Here is a 14839-nt window from a genome sequence, read left to right on the forward strand (position 1 = left end):
CGTCTGGTAAACTGGTTCCGTAATTCAGCCCTAGAGGAAAAAGTCGAGCGATGCGATCTTTGGAGATCTTGGACAACATAGAACCGGACTGAGGCTTCCAATCTCTTGCCAAGGGACCTCAGTGTTTAGATGATCAACAACATCAAAATATTGATGTGCTGCTGCAACGTCTTGCTGAAACTATTATCACACATTTTATCTAAATTGCAATTGGTGCTGATGAGGAATCCCCAATATCACTCTACATGCGATTGGTGTTTGTTCAAAGAGCCATCCCTCTTGAGAAATAACGTTCATCATACACAAGGACTAGACTCACTATTTTCGTGTGCCATGTTGCTAATCCAGTTGTAAAAGTCATATAGGCATATCCCCATAATGATAGTGCTTGATGTAGGCTCGTGTGTTATGGATGAAAGTTGTGACGGTAAAGAAGCCTCCAGACATAAGCCACTGCCATTGAGTTGGGAATAAATAGAGGTACAACTAAATTTGGCTGGCGCGGGACCAATTTCGTTCAATAAGGAGACTTTATCAACTTTATCGTTCTCCCGTGGCGGCATCAGTCTCTAGTGGTGGCAACTATATTGCAATATAATTTTTTCGCGAATCTGATGCGAAATTGAAATGTATGATTTCTCGTAACAAACAAACCTTTGAAGTTGTTTAAAAATAATTTTATTCTGTCAACATGATCCTTTTTAACTCAAGTTACGGTGAGTTAGCTAATAATTATTTATTTTTAGCCATATAACTTTACAAAATATAGATGGCGCTACCACCTAATTATAAAGATGAATTTCGTACAGTCTTATCAGAACAGATCCCGCGTAACCATGGCAACCGAAATCGTAATTGTAATTCTAGCAGTATTATTCCCAATTCAATGGCCACTGCTTGCTGTTCTTGTGCATATGAAACAAAGTATGAGAAGGATGGTATCTTAAATGTTGATGTCTCTCTGTTATATATAGTATTTATAATCTGGTCACAGATAATTAAAATGAAATTATCTTTTTTGTCTTAGATCCTCTCTTACTTTTAATATTGCATAAGGTGGCGTGGCGGAGTGGTTAGCACTTTCGCCTCGCAGCAAGAGGAACCGGGTTCCATCCCAGCTTGTGGCACTGGGTGGAAACTCTGATCCACTCTTCGGTTTCCCCTTCCAAAAAAACTTGTTGAGTTTAACGGTAATAGTAAGTGTATAGGGTGCTGTTGACTCGCGTGGCATGAAGGGTTTGCCCCCACCCTCCAACACATTGTAACCCGGCCACCAGGGATAAAGACAAAAGTCACCTATGGTATAGTGCATTAGGTATAAGCCTAGTTGTTTACATAATTTGTATAGATATCAATTTATGCTAAACTAACCAAATCTAGTAGCTAGCTCTAGAACTAATTTGTTGGAATGACAATTTTCTACATTATATTATACACCAGCCTCACGGGTCTGTATAGAGGTAGCTTTGAAATGATGTCATCCCCCTTTTCCCTGTCACACCCTGCTTTTTAGCTAAGGGCGACTCCTTTGCCAAATCTCTAACCCCTAATTTGCATAATGCAGCTCTAGCTAATGACATACTATATAATTTATCGTATTGGAACAACGACCCCTTGAAGATCAAATCATTTCTACAAGATTTAATGTTGTTGTAACTGGCTGTTGGATACGAGGTTGGATTACGGTCGAAAATAGCTTGTTAATTATTATTACTCAAAGTTAGCGTTTCCACCAGAGATCCATTGTGCCACCCCAAAAATAAGACTGAAATATTCTCTCCACAATTTCCTAAAAATGAATTTATTTATATTTAGGGTCACAAAATAGTAATTATCCCTCAATATGAATAAAAACCGATAAAAACATTATTTGTATTCCGAGATGTTCAAACTCCCGAGTCCTCCACCAGGCAAACCATACAGATGAAATCATCATTGACACTTATCAAAGAAGATGCCTATTCCGTTGGCAGTGCGTAATTTTCCTGAAAGTAGACCAGTTGCCAGCCTAAAACTAGGCTTAGAGTAATATGGATCGCGTATGGCTCTCTTATAACTTTCCAAAATAGCATTTTGGACTGCATGATATGTACCCAAAATGAAACTTCCGTGTTAGTTTGTATATCTCGGTTATTTTGAAAAATTATAAATTTTCTGAGGTAGTCCCAAAGAAAGAAATATCATTAAACGAATCTTGAAATTAAGTTTTCTTGTGAAATTAAATTTGGATATAAAAGAAAACGAAGAAGGATCTCCGTTAACTTATTTTGAAGTGAAAAATCATACCACACTATCGATTGGAAAATCATTAAGTTTTGTAAATAACGACAATGCTAATGTCTAGAATTTAAAAAAAATAATAGTTAATATGTTTTAGAATAAGAGGCAAAATGTTAATATGTGAAGAATCATAGCTTCAATCAAAGTAAAAAATTAAAATGTTCTTACTTTAGTAGACGATTTTAAATGAATTTAATTATAATTTAATTTTTAAGGGAAAAAGCAGCATAATAACCTACTCATTTTAGACCTTTTAGTACCGAATAAAACAACGAAGGTTGCAGGTTGGTAACGATATAGGTCAATATTAATCATTACATAGTAAGTGTGGTCGCCATAAGAGAACATATTAACCAAGGATAATTTCCTAGCTTTGACGTATTGTAGAATGCCATCTAGTGTCGATGGAAGGCTAGAATATCGCCATAAAATTTACCCTTGTTGTCATACGTTCGCCTTAAAAAAAAACGGTACTAAGTGACTCAAGTTACAGTTTTAGTGACTTATTTTATGGCTTTAGGTCTAAATGAGAATATTAACTGGAACTAAGGACTTTTGCTTTTTAAGTAAAATTTATAGTCGAAAGTTTCTTCGCTATCGGGCGTTGCGTGAAAAAAGGAGCGCGCTAATAATTTATCAAGTTGATATTCAAAGGCGACTTCTTTGAAACTAGCTTTCCGAGGCGACAAAGAAGCCTTAAAAACCTATTAAATGGGCGGTGGTGGCAAAGGCGGCCCGAATAAGTTACTGTAACTACGATTCGAAGAACGGGGAGGCTTAATTTTGCAAAGAGCAATTTAATTTCATTAGAGAAAAGCCCATCGAAGAAATATTATCCCGACTATCAAGCGCCGAACCAGCGACACCTTATTTCGGTTTATCGCGCCTAAAAGCGCTTCGGAAAAGGGAACTCGGATAGTTTGGGAAAGTCACTAACTGTAGGAAAAGAGTTCAAACGGTACCCGAGAGGAAAGTTCTTTGTCCACCAGAATATCGTCGCGAACAGGGCTGCCAGAGATTACTCGATAGAACCCACGGCGATTACTTTAAAACACCGCGCATTTCTCAAGATAAAATATGTTTAAAGGGTGTCATCATTCATACAAAATATAGGCTAATATTATTATATTTATTATAAAAATTATGGCTTTCCCGCATCAACCGAGCGCGCCGTTATAAAATAGAAGTCAAAAATACCCCTAATGTTTTGTAGCGCCCTCTTCAGCGTAAGTGATGTAAAAATCTTCCCAATTATACGTTTAATTATGGTATAATTTCAATTTCAACATGAGACATTATGGATTATGAAAATTAATTTTTATTCACTTGATTTATAAAATGTTTCTTTTTGATCCACAAAATCAATCGTTTACGGAATTGAATAACACTTTTTTAAATTTTGTAAAACCATAATTTTTTACAGTTCTATAAAAACAATCAATGCTATCAAAAACTCAATAAATTCATTGTAATGTTAAAACTTCTAAGGTTATATTGAACCTAATTACCAATCTAATATCCTGTTTATATAATAAAAATTGAATCGAAGTACACAATGTGTTAACAGATAATGATCTAAGTTGTTAAATAACTAATCAATCTCGAACCACTCCGTAAAAGCTACATTTAATTCGGTTTCAAAATCGACCACAAAACCCGCCAATTTGGGCTATTTTACTTCTAAACCGGCAACCCCCATTCCCAAGAACCCCGAATCGAAAAAAGGGGGCCTAACTCCGTCAATTTAGGTTTAGCATATATTGAAAGTAGAAAGGAAGAAAAAAGGAATACTTCACTTCTTTTTCACTCATACAGTCCAAAGTTTAGCGAACTTTTTTTTCATAAAGTAAGAGAGGAGGAACAACAGTACGCAGCTTTTCCTTTGTCAGAAGTAAAAAAACACATTCGAAGGAGGTGCGAAAGAAGAATAGCGGAGGTCTACACAGAGGTCGATTCGGGGGTAACTCTTTAAACGTTAGAAAATATCTTTTGAATACTAAAACATGCGCATCAAAGTTAAGCCAGGAACCCTCGCTCTTCGGAGAGCATCTCCCCTTTTTTCATTATTTCGTGTATTAGTTTATTGGGGAGTCTTTCGAGGCAGTTGCGTCGAAGAAAAAGAATGCGCCACAGACGAAAAGAAAGCGCGCTTTAACATATGATAAAGGAGAGAAAAATATACATTTTTTCCACTTCTTTCATTCTTTCTTTCGCGGCGGATGAAGAAGAAGAATAAGAGGTAAAAGAAGAACGCAAAAGGGCAACTTTACTGTATACAGCGACTACTATCCCCGAGGCTCGACGCCGTTACTGTACTGAGTGCGGGGAAAATATACGTCCGTCGAAACTTCTTACCGTATCAGTCGACGTAGAGTGACAACCGTAGTCGAATACGTGTCGTAAGTTTCGGCGCGCGACGATAGAAAAACAAGCGAGAGAATAAAAGAGTGAATAAAAAAATGGTAAGCGAAACAAAGATACGATGAGTCCGTTTCATCGCGGCCACGTCAAGTACTTTGTATTTGAATGGGGGTTGGGCTGGGGTCTTAGACTCAATCTGTTCCATTCTCAATAAAATCTAGCCACTGGCTATTGCAAATAGACAAAGGAAACGCTATTCTCTTCGGATGATTCGCCAATCTCAATCAAAGGAATGAAATCTATTTCGATATATATACACGTACGCGGAAAAACAATGTAAGGAACCGAAACGAAATCTGGGCTCATCCTATCAGTCCCTTTTTTATTTCCTATTCAAATGGTTATACAGCCTCCAGATATAAAATTTTCAAAGCGAGGTATACGGCAGCGCGGCGGGTGGAGAAGATGTGAAATAAAAAAAAGAGATGTAATTTTCTTATACGGGATATTTGAGTTTTCCGGGGAATGACGTTTGCGGTTTATCTTTATGGTTGCCCCGGATAAAATAAAGTGGTCCGAGTAGCAGTGCATCTATCACTCTGAGCTAAAAAAATAAATAAAAAGTTCCGCGAAAAACCGCGCATTTCGAATAGGAAAATGGATTATTATATAGATATGTTTATATTTCTGGCCGGGGGTAAGTAATATTTTTAGTTAGCCTCTTATTTAAATTTAGTAGTTTTTTTTTGGGAAATGAAATGCGATATATTTCTTGAGTCGTGGAATTTCAACTTTCTCTGAAAACTTTTTGGAAAACGTTTAACAATTCCACTTTTTTACGATGCTAATTTAGGCTCAAATATTATTCTTAGTACGGAAAAGAAAATAATACAGTAGGATAATTCATTTTATAATTAAGGATTATTTCCACTATAACACAATGAACTCGAATAATCAGACAGCTAGTGGAAGTGGCGTTGGTAGGATAACCCAAAGGTCGTAGGTTCGATATCTTATTTTCTCATTGTCTGGTATGTAAACAAGCGTAGAAGGTAGCCATAAAATTAATTATTATCTTGTATTAATTCCCATTACATGTTAAGAATGATATTAGAGGTTAATTCCCATCATAGAAAAGTTCTAAATCTAGTTAAGAACGAACCACTAGCGTACTAGTTCTTTAGACTGATTTTCACGATATTCCTTCCGGTACAATGAATAGTTTCACGAAAAGAGATGGAACGTTAAAGCTAGGAGCAACAAACACAAGGAGAACGCAGCTAGCCTTTAAACACGCTAACGAAGGGTTGTGTACGTATTTAATTCGACGAGCCTTTACGCTGACCGTTTTACGGAATGGGGGAAGACAATTTACGAATTTCCCCCTTCCGACAGCAGAGGCGCTAAAGCGTCTAACCAATGAAAAATGTACGCGAGAAAATCCACGACTTTTGACGGGTTGCGTTCTCCTTGTGTGGGCTGTGCTGTGTTTGTCACTCCTAGGTTAAAGTAAGAGACAGACAACTACTAAAACCCTACATGCGGCAGAATTTCGACGCGACACAAAAAGGTAGAAAAGCATTCCGATGATACCACAGTCGGAATAAAGAAAACACTCTTCTATGGCCGACGTCATCGGCAACGATCTAGTTCCGGTGACGATAAAAGTTCATCGAGAAAAGATAAAGATGGGCTTCGGGGACGCATTTAGCAACGCTCCAAAAACGGGGTCGTTCATTCGAAGTCGAGCCCCTGGAGACCCCAAAAGGGAGACAAAAAAAAGTCCTTCGTGTTCCTATAAGACGGAAAATAGTAGTTTGAATAAATTCAAAAATTCCGATCACGACAGCCTGCTTAAAATCGAAAAAAGGGGGTTGGCATCTTTTGGGGAGAGATAGCGAGAGTAACACGTTTCGAGTGTCTTTCCGAAAAAGGGAGTTTTGCCACTAGATTGATTGGGGTAAGGTAAAATTGAAGGAATAATATTTTAAAACAAAGAGCGTGGTTCAAATCGCAACTCCGGCACGCGCGACTTTATTTATCAGCGGACTGACGCGGTGTTACGTAAGGGGTTGTACCTAAACGGCAAACAGCGGGACAAAACGCGAAAAGGTATACCCAGAGAACAGAGAATGGCTACTTTAAAAACATGAGATGTTATTTGCCATCGAGATCCCACCACTTTGCATTCGATTTGAAAACAGATTACAACTTCTTATTTTCCCTCCCTTCTCCCTTATACCGTATCGTATTTATCGGGGGATATAGAGAAAAATAGAGTTGAATCCCCTTTTCTACGGCGGTAGAATGGCCCTCTTTCGCGGAAGAACTCTCCTAGACAGTACTTCGGTCCTTCGCGGCCTTATTTGCATATTTTTTCTCCCTTTAGCAATGGGTATTAGAAAAGAGAGATATTAGACCAACGAGGAGCAGATGCGCTCTTCTATGTATAAGTAAGAAAACTATGGGAGGCGGGGGGGGGGGTTCCCCAACAGCTACGCCGAAATACCGCCGTTGCCTTTTCTCTATCCGATTTTTCCACTATTCCTTCCATATATAAAACGCTCCAAAGCATCGTTTCCGTTTCTATTTGCAAATCGCGGTTTTTTATTCTTTTTTTCTTCGATATAGAGGGAGCCGCGGATCGAAGGAGATTTTATAATACTCTAACGGATAGGGAAAATAGAGTTTTCGGGGGTTTTTATTGAAATTTCTATCCTCACTCCTCTCACCTTCTCCTTCTCGTAAAGGCTTACGCGTGCTCTAGGTTTCTTCAGCGCGAAGGAAAATAAAACTTTTTCAACCGACAAATATTTTTGCTCGGCGTTTTTTGGATGGATCGATCAAATCCCACCCATCACCCGCGCAACTAAAAATAACGCCCATTTCTATCCGAAAACGTGACGTCGGCCCGCGATCAAAATCCAAGCCATCGATATAAGCGTCCAAAATATACATTGAACTACATAAATATTTAAGTCTTCGATACGATTTGAAGTTTTTATCGCGGTGGTTTCGGAAAATAATAGACCAAAATTAGGCCAAAACACTCGTATTGAAATGTTCCAGAAAAGGAGACGAGTTACGATTAGTACCGTGACCCGTATCCATTTTTAGAAAGATTTACAATTTATGCTCATGGCCCTGTAAGGAGCATTAACTTTTGATGCCTTTATTTTTGTATTATATTATATATATTAGGAAACTGGGAAACCGTAGAACTCGAGGAGAAATTTCTTCACCCTGTATCGAGATAAATTGCAAACTCAACACGAAAAGAGTTGTTCCGAGTTTTCTCACCCAGTGCCACAAGCTAAGATTCAAGCTTCTTGCTGCGAAGCGAAAGTGCTAACAATAATTTAATAAAATAAAGTTTATTTTCATATAAATTCTAGTCTAGAGAGTTAACTCGGTTTTTTAAGCCTGTTCTGAAAGGGATATAAAAATAATATTGGTACTATTTAATTTGTAAATATTTATATGTTTTTAGATAAAATATTTTTGTACACTTGAAATACCTACCTTTTTATTAGTATACTTGCAAAAGTTAAAGCTAAAAATTTTAACCTTTTATAAAACTATTTAATTTATTTTTTAATATTTCAATTGGCTAATCTTTTTAACAGACTGTAAGTGGCCATTTATCGAGCAGCGTTACCTCCCACTTAAAACTACTAGTAAGAGTTCTCAGTAAGGATTTATATCAGGTGTGGCCAACCTGTTCAGCTCAAGGGCCAAATTTGAAAATTCTAAATTTGTCTCTTACCAAAACAAAATAAAACAGTGCAGTCCATTTTTCGTGAAATGTACGATTTTCATATATAATCTTCCTTTTTCTGAAAATCCCGCGTTCCTTCTACGAATAATAATCCTTTGGCGGACACTTCCTTCTCTAATACTTTTCTTATATTAGAGAAGGCAGTGCGGATCAGGGTTGCCAGATTCCAAGCGCTAAACTCTTTAAAAAAGAATTTTTTATTGGGATATTAAGGATCTAAAATATATATAAAAAACTCTTTAGGGTTTTCTCTTGTCCCAAATTTAAAACCTAAAAAAGTGTATAAACGGGGTTATATTACACCGTAAATGGATTTAGCACTCGGTAGGGTGTAGCTCCCTTAAGGCAGCAGTTAAGTACCCCAAAGAGAGTAGTTTAACCCTTTATACGGAGTAGTTTAACACTTTACACGGAGTAGTTTAACACTTTATACGGAGTAGTTTAACACTTTACACGGAGTAGTTTAACACTTTATACGGAGTAGTTTAACACTTTAAAGGGAGTATGGTAGGACTCTTAAGGCAGTAGTGTAACACCCTGAAGGGTGTCCTTTAATACCCTAAAAGGAGTAGTCTTGTACCCTAAAGGGTGTAGCTAAGAACCCTTAAGAGTAGTTTTATGCCGCAAACGGTGTAATAAAGGAACAAAAACGGAGGACAAAAGCACCCCGAACAGTGTAAATAAACAATTTAAGGTGTAGAATAACATCCTTTATAAACCTGTTAAGGTGTTCAATTTGAGACAAGAATAAACCCTTAAACATTTGAAAATAAACCTTTGTTTTAAGAGTGTATAGAGTTTTGATTTTGAACGTACTAGATTAAGAACGAGCGTACGTCTGAAAAAAAGTCAATTAAGCCCAAAAGTTATTTAAAAACCGTTTGTTAAACCTTTTATGTTGTATACTTTAGTTCACCTTTATGTACGAGAAAACACGTGAGAAAATATTTTTGAAATATTTCCGATTCGTTGAGACAATAATCACGCCCAAACCAAACCGCAAAAGCGTGTTTGGAAGTGGGAGTCCGGAATCTGGGAGACAACCTTTGCTTAAGATCAGTGCATGGCCACTGCTATATGTAGAGAGATATAAAGGTTTCCGTTCTAAAGATAACAGTTTTTAGTCTTACACGGATCTTATATTTTCCGTACGTTCCATAAAAAGGGTCCAATTATCGTACAAATACGATCCGAATCGTAAATCTGGACACGCTGCAGAGCCGTTGCTAGCAAAAATTGTGCCCTGGGAGTTAAAATTTGGCAACCCCAATAAAATAATATAAAAGAAAATTATATTTTATCGTCCCTAGTCCCTAATTCCCCTGCCTAGCAACGACCCTGCAACGCTGCCACGGAGGTTAAAAGTGTCCCAAACAGTTTGATAAATAAGGATTTGTTTTTAATTATCAAGAGCGGCAATTCAAGGCTACGATGCTGCTGTTTCTCGAAGGAAATGACAACATTACAAAATGCGCGATACATTTGAAAATCGGAATTCCAAATGTCTAAAAGTTTAACGTGGGTCGCGATACAATTAACTGGCGATTTTATTTAAAACACGGGTTGGTCATCCCTGATTTATGTAGTCATTGCGAATCAAAAAATTGCGTTGGAAGAAAAGAAAGTGTCATACTTATTATATTATGTTACTTATGTTCCTATGGAGAATACGAAGTTGACGGTCAGAAGCGACCATTTCCTATTGGACGATAATCGCTATATTATTTTATACTGGTGCATGTAAAACATACAGGGTGGAAGCCTCAGTCGTGGTCCAGCCTCGGTACTTCTCCTAGTACACCAGAGTGCTGCGGATCGAACACTTCTACAGGCGCTGGTATTACCAAAATAGACCAATGGGATAATTAGAAGCGCATCTTTATCCAATCACCCGAAAAAGAATTTTTTAAGATGCGCTTCCAATTCTCCCATTGGTCAATTTTTGGTCTACCAGCGCCTGTAGAAGTGTTCCACTCGCAGCACTCTGGTGTACTAGGAGAAGTACCAAGGCTGGAACACGGATGAGGCTTCCACCCTGTATAGGCATGTATGAGAGAAGATTCCTGTGGGAAAAATAACAAACAGGAAAGGAATTGCAAACATAAATACGCGAAACTTTCCCGAAAATAAAATTATTTTAGGGAAGAGACGAACATGACGGAGCAGTTTTTTCTTTGTTTAGTTTTCCATCGTGACCTCTCTCTCTCTCCGCACTCCACCTCTTCACGGAAAAGTCTCTCTTAATCATCCGAGATTAGGTAAGCTCTTCTCCAACAAATAGGAATTACTTTTCAAAATTACACGATAAATAATTTATATCGCCATCTCCTTTAATAAACTGTATAATCTCACCGTCGTTGAAAGCCATAAATTAGATATCAATTGGCAACAGCGTTATCTGGTGGGAATTGAACCCGGAGACCAAAATCCTAAAAAAGCGATATTTTTTTAACGATTGTTGGAAACTATAAATACTGAATTAAGGCTAGTTCCCACTTTTCGAATTTTCGAGACGAATAAAATTTTCGCGCAACGAAAAAATACGCGTTTTTTCGGTCGCTGGGGCAGCGGTTCTCACTTTAGCGCGAAAATTTAAAAACGCTGAAAACAACTCGTGCGGGTTTTTAGTAATGTTTTAGGCCTAACATAAAACATCAGTTCAAAACAAACCAAATGGATGTTCCTGTTGATAATTTCAGTAAAATTAATTTAATTGTACTTAATGACTTATTGGTGTATGCAATATACAATAATACAATATATATATATGAGTTAGGGAAAAAAATAGAACATTCGCTAGATACCGCGGAGACGCGATTTTAGTGGCGAATTTGAAAAAAATCGAAAATTTTATTCGCGTGCGTCAATTTTCAGCGTGAAAATTGTTTTTTTCGCTAAGTGGGAACTAGGCTTTAGTTGGCTTTCAAACTCGGCGAATTTCCCCGGAGCAATATTTATTTCAATGTTTTAAACATTGCTTAAAATAAACCAGTACATAATTGATAAGGGAAAATATCGTTTCACTCGTTTGGCGCAATGGGAGTCTTCGAGATCAATTTGTAAATATCCGAAGTCTTACCAGATGGCGTCAACAGTCTGAATCGTAGGAATTTTAAATAATATTTCTGATTTTCCGTTCATTAATTTGACAGAAAACGTCGCGAAGTAGTTAATAAGTATTTAATCCCTTCCCACCAAAACGTTTAAATTAGCGCCATCTAGTAGAAATAAAAGCATTAAAATCGAACCTCTGATGGCTTCGTCCTAAATGTTTGCTTCCCTGTGAGCAATTTCTTTATTGATATCACAAAAATATAGACGTATTTTTATTTCTCAAATAAAACTACGTACTTTTCAAGGTTATCTTAAGGTGGATGTTTTTCTATTAAAACGGGCACTGTACGTTTGATATTCTTAGTGTAGTTAGGTCGATAAATATTCTAGTCTACGTTATGGGAAAACAGCCTTATATACCGGAAGGAATATTCTAATAAAATCAGGTCCTAAATATTCGAAATTCCCTTACAGGCCTAGTGCTTAGGTATTAAATTCAATCATCTGGTAAAAGGAGGCCAAAATGGTGATATACCGCATTACCTTTAAGGGTATAACAGCCCTAGCGGAGAGAATATGAAATAGAATAGGTGGAGGGAAAACCTTAAACAAACATATCAGACTCTCTGGTGACTACGAAGAAACGCGGGTTAGGCAAAAGCAACGGGCCTAAAAGTTCGACAAGAACGTGATTTCTGGAACTAAATTTTTCTTCGTATTTTATCCTCTCTCACCCACTCGCTCGCTGGCGCGACTTTACGACTCTTAAGAAAATATACACACGAGCATATTACGCTTAAATTTTTTATCCGGCTTCCTACACGAATTCGATTTTGTACTTCCACTCATATCCGTCTCTCTTGGAATATAAAAAATTTATGGAAAACTCTCCCTAGTAGATGGAAAACTTGGTATATAACGGGAATGCCCATCGCTGGAAAGAAGCCTATCACAACTCGAGTTTATATTGGGCATTAGTCTCGACCGAAACCTGAAAATATCACGGTCGAAATTCGTATATAGACCGGTGTTGAAATGGTGGTTTAAACTGAGTTATATAACGACTGCGTAATTTAATAATGTATGATGCTGCATTAACCCGTCAACCACGTTCTAACGTAGGGGCGAACAACCTTTCAGATGGCAGCACAAATTCCTAATCAAAGACAATAATATAGGAAACAAAATTTATTTTTCACTTTCTATTTACTTAAATTGGTAGTAAATATAAAATTTTTAACTACTGACATTTGTAGTAAATATAAAATTTTTAATTACTGACATTTGTAGTAAATATTAAATTTTTAATTACTGACATTTGTAGTAAATATTCAATTTATTTACCTACATTTGTAATTAATAATAACTTTTTAATTACAGAAGTTGGTAGTATATCTTGATTAGTGTATGTACTATTTTTAGTAATTTAACCAGTATCCCGATAGCTCTTCATCGCAGTACAAATGAAATATAGGCCTAATTGATCGAATGGTTAGGTATTGTTCTCAAAAGGATTAAAACGCCGGATTTGGAAAATTTCGTTACATATTAAAAATAAAGTGGATATTAATTTTAAAATTTCTTCAATGTCAAATGAAAAAAGGCATTTTTTTAAGTAAAAAATGTTTTGGCGCTCAGTGCTAAATAAGTAAAGAAAACTAACCGTTAGTTATATTCAAAAATATATTTTTTAAGTCAAAATACTTTAGTCCGAAAAATATATTTATTAATTATTATTCAAACATTCTGGGAAATTTCACAGACAACAAAATCTAAATTGATCAGCAATACAGAAAATATTTTAATTGCAAAACTCCCTTATTTTTCCCTAAATTTGTGAAATATAAAAAATTTCATTTTCACTTAAATTTTATTATACCCCTAAATTTTCAAAATTATCCTAATTTATAATTATTGATCTTGCAATTTAAGGCACACTAATTATATTCGCTAATGACCCTTGAGCTAGAGCTGCAGACACAAAAGTAAGTAAAACCTAATTTGTTACTCGGGTATTTTAAGCTCCTAGTAACAGCAATATCTCTCCGAAATTAGGGGAATTAATTTAAATGCTCCAACATTTGAGTAGTTCAAAGCTTAAAATAGTCAAGTTAAAGTAATTAAAGTCATAATGAAAAAAAGATTGATGATCTGCTACGGTTTTAGTTTTGAATAAACATTAGTTTGGTTTAACCAAACTCTAAAATTTACTAAACTCTAAAATTTACTAAACTCTCAAATTTACTAAACTCTAAAATTTACTAAACTCTCATATTTACTAAACTCTCATATTTACTAAACTCTCAAATTTACTAAACTCTCAAATTTACTAAACTTAAATTTACTAAACTCTCAAATTTACTAAACTCTAAAATTTACTAAACTCTCAAATTTACTAAACTCTCAAATTTACTAAACTCTCATATTTACTAAACTCTCAAATTTACTAAACTCTCAAATTTACTAAACTCTCAAATTTACTAATCTGTTAAATTTACTAAACTCTCAAATTTACTAAACTCAATTTTGTTGTTTATTATAGCTTTATAGTCCATTTAAAAAATTTCAAATATTAAATCTTGACACCAGAGATCTAGTTTCCTTTGTATTCTCCAAATACTCGAAACGTTCCCACGCCAAGAAGAATATGAAATCCACTTTAAATCGGTTTATACTACTTGAACTCCTTGACACGCGTATATAAATAGAATGCTTAATTCGGTACATCGATCATCGGTTTAAAAATGGGGGAGTGCCTCAGTTCGTCGACTCTCTCATTCAGTCGATCTCGGCTGTCGGGGCACGATTTAATCCCCCTCTTTCTCACAATTAACATTTTATGAGCAAAAAAGTGTCGCGACATTTTAGGATCGTCGTTAATAACGTACTCATCGAGAGAGGCCGAAAGGGAAGGTTGAGGAAGACAGTGGACCATATATTACGAAGTAATAGGCAATTAAAGCTCTTAAGTCCAAATACCGTATATGATTTTATTAGAATAGCCCCTTGAGACCCGAGCTCGCGCTACTTCCCCCAAATATGTCCAAAGACTCAATTAAAACGCGATGCTTTTAGCAAGGAACCATTTTCTCGGAATTTGCCAGTTTCAATAGCATATACCGCCATCCATCGGTTTAAAAAATTTAGCACTAAAAGAGGCGGCGCGTTCTTCAAATTAGTCTCGCGCAAAAGTACCATCTTGGTCAATCACCATATAATAAAAGCTCGTGTCAAAACTATTGAAGTTGGCTGTATTTGTGGTATTTTAAAATACCTTTACATTATTGAAACTTGTGAATTATATACACCACGGTCGAGCTAAGATTTGTCACTTTAAAAAAGTATTAAATAATAATCTAATATTAA

The sequence above is a fragment of the Leiobunum rupestre genome, chromosome 8, assembly GCF_980474605.1.
Source record: "Leiobunum rupestre chromosome 8, qqLeiRupe1.1.hap1, whole genome shotgun sequence".
In the NCBI taxonomy this organism is placed as follows: Eukaryota; Metazoa; Arthropoda; class Arachnida; order Opiliones; family Sclerosomatidae; genus Leiobunum; species Leiobunum rupestre.